The following is a 7,888-nucleotide window of genomic DNA, read 5'->3' on the forward strand; positions in this document are numbered from 1 at the left end:
GACAATAGTATTGGGTTCGTTGACCCTTATATTGTTTTCAAGGCTCCGCAGGCAGTGTGGACAACATCTCATGAGACAGAAGTCTACACCAATCTTATGAGGGTCTTTGTGAACCAAAAAGAAAAACAAAAAAAATACTCTTCCTCTTCAACTTTGAGTGAGTTATATAGTTATTAAGTGCATGCACATTTTATTTTACTTATTATTACTCGAGACAAGTTTTATATAGTTATATATAAGCCTGACTATATATATGTGTAAACAGCTTTCACTGGATACTCATGGTCATTGAAATTCCCAAGAACCGGTTGATAATCTTTGACTCAATGAGAAAACCACAAGAAAATTATCAACAAATGGTAAACATTATTCAAAGTTACGTAATGTCGATCTCAGCTAGAAGAATATCATAATATGACTCTGTAATTATTAGTTCACGATCCACAATTGCTGTGTGTAGGGTTTGGGAAAGATTTATTGACCGTGAAGATCTCAGTGGTTGTAAAGCACCACATAATATAATTCATCCACAAGTAAGTTTTACTAGCTAGCAAACTTTCGCTAACTTTTAGCCTTCTTATTGTCGTGGTCGTGAATATTATATATATATATATATATATATATATATATATATATATATATATCATACAGTGGTGTTTAAGACAAGAAGGGGGGAACAACCTATGTGCATATTACGTGTGCAAATTCATGATGGCACAAGTCAATCACAGAGACGCTCGGAGTATGTTACATGTCTCTTTTCATTATCTCCTGAATTATATTGAATAACTTAGATAACTAATACATTTTTTATTTATTTCAGATTAAAGACGGAATGGTTGAGAGAAAAGGTCATGCAAAAAGACTGAATCAAAGCTATCCAAGAGACGATAGCAGGATTTCTCCGCGAGCAAGTGATCAATCCAAACGGCGTGTTTCACTTCAACGACAACAAAACTCTTATTCCAAACAATGATGATCATTTGTATCGGTTTTAGACATTGGGAGAAAGAGCTCTATGTATATAATGTATATATGTGTTACGAATTTTGTACTTATAAAACTATATATATAAAGCTTTTTACATATTTATTTAATTTTTGATGTGGCCTATTCATTTTATTATAGGCAAAGCTTAATTATAAAGCTAAGCCTATAATTTTCATTTATATATGCTTAATATGCGTGTAATATATATATATATATATATTATTGTATCAGCATAAAATATGTATTGAAAAACCTATTATTATTATATAAAAACAATAAACAAAACCGAAGAAATGAACAAAAAAAAGAACCCCTTTAACACCGGTTGGTAATACTAACTGGTGTTAAAAAGTCCTGCAACGTGGCAAACCTAGCAGGACCCTTACCAACCGCTGTTAAAGGAGGGGCTTTAGCCCTGGTTCCCCGAACCGGGACTAAAGGGTGACCTTTAGTCCTGAAAGGACAGCACCGGCTCGGAAACCGGGGCAACAGGCCCTTCTCGACCGGTGCTAATGCCCCGTCCTGCACCAGTGGTACCCGATGCATGATTGGTGTTCTCAGGGTCACTTACATTGTTATCACCAACGTCGATGTTGGCATTTTCTTCCTCATTCTCGTTAGTTGTGTTACGAGTGGAATGCCAAAGTACGAGAACAGAGAGGAATAGAATGAACTCGGTGTTTCTTTATTCATTGATCACGGGTATTTATACAAGTCGGGGGGAGAGGAAACTCTCGCCCCAAGTAAAGTCGTGGGTGATATCCCGTAGGCGGTCGTGGGGGACGTCGTAGTTAGGATAGATCTCCCGTAAGAGGATCCGAGGAGATGAGATCACCCCGGATAAAATATCCGTAACATTCCCCCTTGATCGAATCACTTGTTGAGATCAATGAATCGTATTGCTCCTCCAAAAATTCCTGTAGGATAAAAACGAGAAAAAATACGTGTGTATATGTGCTATAGTAAAACTCCTTAAAACCGCTTGGGAAAAGAAGGAGAAAGTTATAGCACTTAATGATTGCCTCACTGTAAACTAATATGAGAAAAACCTTTGCAGGAGAAAACTCTTGTTGTAGTTTAGAGGACAACATGTGTCTTTGATACTCCTTTAAAAACCCATGTGGGAAAAACAAGGAATATGACACTCTTGTGTTAATATTATCTCATTAAAAACTCCTTATGAGAAACCTTGTGGGGAAAAACTCATAGAGAGAAAAGAGTATAATATGATGGTGTAGACAGGCCAATGTCTAGGAGATTTCTCCCCCTGAACTTTGCAAATCCCTAAGTCGTCGCATACCAATTCCTTTGACACATTTTTCAAATGAGGAAGCTGGTAGGGACTTAGTGAATAGATCAGCGAGATTGTCGCATGATTTGGTTTTCAAGATATCAATCTCTCCTTTTTGTTGTAATTCATGAGGATAGAACAACTTTGGAGAGATGTGTTTGTTGATATTGCTCTTGATATAGCCTGTCTCCATCTGTGTAACACAAGCCGCATTATCTTCATAGATAATGGTTGGAGCTGTGATAGCTTTAAGACCACACGACTGCTGTATGTGGTTGATCATTCTGCGAAGCCAAACGCATTCACGTGAGGCCTCATATAATGCAACTATTTCAGAATGATTCATGGACGTTGTTGCCAAGGTTTGCTTGGATGATGTCCATGATATGGCGGTTCCGTTTTGTAAGAATACGAAACCGGTTTGTGATCTGCCATTATGGGGGTCTGATTGATATCCAGCATCGGTGTATCCTATCATCTCAGAATTTGTTCCTCTTTGGAAGAATAATCCGAGATCCCTTGTGCCATTAACATATCTGAGGATCTATTTTACTCCTGTCCAATGTCTCTTGGTAGGAGCGGCACTGTGCCTTGGTAGCAAATTCACTGCGAATGCGAGGTCAGGCCTGGTGCTATTGGCAAGGTACATCAGTGCTCCGATGGCACTAAGGTATGGGACATGAGGTCCTAGGATTTCCTCCCCTCATCTTGTGGTCTGAATGGATCAGTGTTTAGTCCTAAAGACCGAATGACCATAAGGGTTTTGGAAGGATATGCTTTGTCCATATTGAATCTCTCCAATACTTTTTGGACATATGCAGATTGATGCACAAAGATTCCAGTTGAAAGATGCTCAAGCTGTAGGCCTAAGCAGAATTTGGTTTTACCCAAATCCTTCAACTCGAACTCCGTCTTAAGATGTTTGCATGCCTCATCAATATCTTGTTTGTGGCCGATGATATTTAAATCATCAACATACACCGATATGATGCAGAATCTCGTTTGGGATTTCTTGATGAAGACATATGGGCAATCATCACTGTTGGAGTAGCCCTTCTGCAGAAGGTACTCGCTGAGTCGGTTATACCACATTCTTCCCGACTGCTTTAAGCCATAGAGTGATTTCTGTAGCTTTACACAATACATGTTGCGATTTGCGTTTTGATTCGGTATTGGGATTCCGTCAGGAACCTTCATGTATATGTCCGAATCAAGTGACCCATAGAGATATGCAGTCACTACGTCCATCAACTGCATAGATAGATGATTTTGTACAGGCAGAGAGATTAAGTATCGGAATGTTATTCCACCCATGACTGGAGAGTATGTGTCATTGAAGTCAATGCCGGGTCTCTGCGTGAACCCTTGTGCTACAAGCCTCGCTTTGTGTCTCACCACCTCATTGTTCTCGTTCCGCTTTCGGACGAAAACCCACTTGAATCCCACAGTGAATACTTGTGGAGGTGTAGGTATTACTTGTGAGAATACCTGTCTTTTCGTGAGCGAGGATATTTCTGCTTGGATTGCATCCTTCCATTGGTTCCAGTCCGAGCGCGTTTTGCACTCTACCATGGTCTTAGGATCTGGATCATTTTCAAGGATTTCGGCAATCATTGCGGAGAAATATGAGTCGACAATTGTAGTCTTTCTATCAAATGAGTCTCCAGTTTCTGCATAGTTGATGGAAATTTCGTGAACCCTTTCCGATGCATAATCATTTCCCAAGTTGGTCGCATCAGGGTATTCCGATGTCCCAGCATCAGTAATTGAGTGCACTGTTGATGTGGGATGTGAAGGTTGAACCTCCACTGGGTGTTTCTCAACATGAGGTTGAGCTGCATTTACTAGATCAGAAGATTTTGTCTTCCGTTTCCTTTGCTTGCTAGAAGCTGTATCCGTGGAGATAGCCGTACTTCTCCCCCTCTTACTAGGGAGTTGAGTAGTTTTGTTTGGTACCTCTACTCTTTCCGGTACATTTCTCGCTGGATTATAGGATTTTTTAACACCTTTATAATCAGTAAATGCGTCTGGCACGTTGTTTGCAATGTGTTGCAAATTTATGATTTTCTGAACTTGGAGTTCAGATTCTGAAGTATGTGGATCTGAGTTGGGTATGTCTGGGGCATCCCAATTGATTTCCTGGCATTGTTTGTGATGTGGTAAGTCTCCCCCTAATGCCGGAAAATGATCTTCATTGAAGATACAATCAGCGTATCGGGCCGTAAAGAGGTCCCCTGTGGTGGGCTCTAGATACTTTATGATCGACGGAGATTTGTATCCCACATAGATCCCCAATTTTCTATGGGGGCCCATTGTTGTACGCTTCGGTGGTGAGATCGGTACGTATGTAGCGCAACCGAACTTTCGCAGATGGGAAATGCTTGGGGGATTTCTATGTACTAGTTGCAACGGGGACGTTGCATGGTATGCAGTTGGTCACAATTGAATCAGTTCAGCAGCGTGTAAGACTGCATGACCCCAACATGGGGTTGGTAGATTACAATTCTGCAATAGCGGTCTAGCAATGAGCTTGATTCTCTTGATGAGAGACTCGGCTAACCCATTTTGTGTGTGGACATATGGGACAGAATGCTGTACTTGTATTCCTAAGGCCATACAATAGTCATTGAAGGCACGAGAGGAAAATTCAGCAGCGTTATCCATCCTAATGGATTTTATTTGATGTTCAGGATGTTGCGCTTTGAGTTTGATAACTTGCACAATTATTTTGGCAAAAGCATGGTTTTGTGTCGATAGCAAAGACACATGAGACCATCGTGTGGATGCGTCTATTAGAACCATAAAGTACCTGAACGGTCCCGATAAAGGATTTATCGGGCCACATATGTCCCCTTGAATGCGTTCAAGGAAGTTGAGTGGTTCAACTTTGATTTTGAGGGAAGAGGGCCTCAAAATTAATTTCCCTGTTGCACATGCGGTGCAAGTGTAATCTGAGGATTGGGGAAATTTTGCATTGGTTAGCGAGTGACCAACAGAATTGCTAGTAATTTTTCTCATCATCCATATGCTAGGGTGACCAAGGCGATCATGCCAAGTTTGGAATGCATTGACATTCTGAAAAAATTACTTTGTACGCAACATGTTGTACGGGTTTTATGTATGAATAGTACAATCCAGACGAAGTTGAGAGAATTCTTTCGAGAGTATCTCTGCCATATCCGTTATCCTTTGTAACGAGGAGGAACTCCTCATTATTTTGGTGATGGGTTTCGATATGATACCCATTTTTGCGGATATCTCTATAACTCAATAAGGTACGAGTTGAATCAGGATACAGAAGTGCATCCTCGATTGTAATCGGTGTACCCATAGGGAGCATAATAATGGCTCTTCCAGAACCTGCTATTACAGCATCGCGTCCAGTGATTGTTAAAACATTTCCTTTGCTCTTTGTGAGAGTTTGGAAATATTTTATTTCCCTGAGTATAGAGTTAGTGGTGCCACTGTCCACTAGGCACATTTCCTCATCCATCGGATTGACTCCCGTACAATCTATGAAAATAGAGAATATAAAAGAGAATGAAATTCTCAACATGAATATATATGAAATATAAACATTTATTGATGTTGAATTGTGCATAAGTCAATGAACATCAAACAGAGTGTAGCAAAAACAAATTGTCAATTATTACAATCCCGAAGGCGAATGATGAAACTAAAATCTCAAATGACTATCAATCTAATTGTATTCGCCGAACAGATCATCAGAATTGTATTCGATGATCATGTTGTTGGTGGAGTCATTTGCCATGCCATCAGGTGGAAGAGGCGCCATTGTGTTGTTCGGTCCCGCTGGGGCGGGGTTGGAACATCCTGGGGCTGCCAGATCGTTGAAGTGTGCTTCAGACGGTTGTCCACCTTGGTTGGAGCGTCCTTGGTTGGAGCGTCCTCGTCCCACGGAATGCAAGTACAGTTCCACAAGGTGCTTAGGGGTGCATCATTTCTTTGTCGGGTGGTTGTAGCAACCACACTTTGTACAAGTTGAGGACTTGTCTTTTGACTTAGAGTTGTTGCCTTTGCCCTTAGCACCTCGAGGCTTACGGGGTCCCTTGCGCTTGTTTTTGCCTTTGGAGGATCTAGGATTGCCATTTTTGTTGGCATCCTTTGGTGTATGTTTCTGAGCATTTGCATGTACTTCGGGCAAGGGCTTGGCACAGACAGGGCCTTGATTGGAGTTCCATATGAGGAGCTCATTGTGCCTCTCAGCCTGAAGTAATGTTTTAATGAGATCAGAATAGACTGTGAATCCCCTCTCACGGTATTGCTGTTGGAGGATCATTTGAGCGGGAAGCATGGTAGACAAAGTCTTTTCAATTTTCTCCGCATCAGATGGCTCCTTTTCACAAAACCTCAGTTTGGAACTGAGTTTGTGCATGGCATGGTTATATTCATTCACAGATTTGAAATCTTGAATGCGGAGGTGGTTCCGCTCATGAGTGGCCTCCGGGAGAATAACTGCCTTTTGTTGCTCATACCGCTGTTGCAAAGCAAGCCAGAGAGCCCGTGGGTTCTCTTCCATCAGATATTCAGCTTTGAGATCTAAATGGATGTGGTTCCTTATTATGTATAAGGTATGGAACTTGGATGGTTCAGACAATGGAGCATCTCCCTGTTTGGGAGTGTCAATTGCCCTATACATTCCGCGTAACGATAGACTCACTTTGAGATCCATCGCCCATGTAGGGAAGTTGTGTCCATCAAGAGCTAGCTCGGCAAATTCCTTCTTAGAAGAAACTTGGGCATCAGACTCTTTGGTGGCCATTGCCTACATGTTTATTTGCATAAATTTAATTAATTTTGGGGTTGTAAAATTAACAAAAGTGTAATTGCATATTTATATAACAATATAAATTGTATATATAAAGACAATGTAAAATTGCATATGTAAAGCAATGTAAAATTCCGTACGTAAGACAACGTAAAATTGCGTATGTAAAGCAATATAAAATTGCGTATGTAAATAACAAGGTAGACTTGTTTATGTGTAGCAAGGTAAACTTGCATATGTTTTATGGTATTTTGATTTCTCATTTTGTGGAACATAGGTAGTCACCATGGAGGTGTAGACCATTTTATATTTTCACTTTGGGATATAGTCCTTGTATGTTTATTATTAAATTTGAGAGAGCACTTTGAGGAATAAATCCCGCAGTAGTATGAGTACTACCTTGTGGTCGCCAAAAATAATAATAAAGTAAGGTGGCATCTAGTGAAAAATAGCATTCCAAATAGGGAGAAAAATTGACCATAAAAATATTTACATATATACATGTGATAGGGAATTGTAAAGACAAAACACGTTCGACATGTAAATTTTTCATTCATAATATGATTGCGGAATGTAAAAATATTTACAATGCAATATATACATCAGTGTCTAAATTTACAAGAAAATTAGACTAAAAAGCTGATGTAATTTTAGAGAATGAAAAATGCTATGTAAATAAATAAATAAAATTAGTTAATGCATAAAAATGAAAAGCCAATGATAACTGGCCCAGGCTGAAAGCTCGCAGGCCCCAACCTGGGCCTGGGCCGTTATTTTGGCCCAATTGGGAGTGGGGGAGGGGTGGTATATAAGCTGAT

Source organism: Sorghum bicolor, chromosome 10 (genome assembly GCF_000003195.3).
Source record: "Sorghum bicolor cultivar BTx623 chromosome 10, Sorghum_bicolor_NCBIv3, whole genome shotgun sequence".
NCBI classification, from domain to species: Eukaryota; Viridiplantae; Streptophyta; class Magnoliopsida; order Poales; family Poaceae; genus Sorghum; species Sorghum bicolor.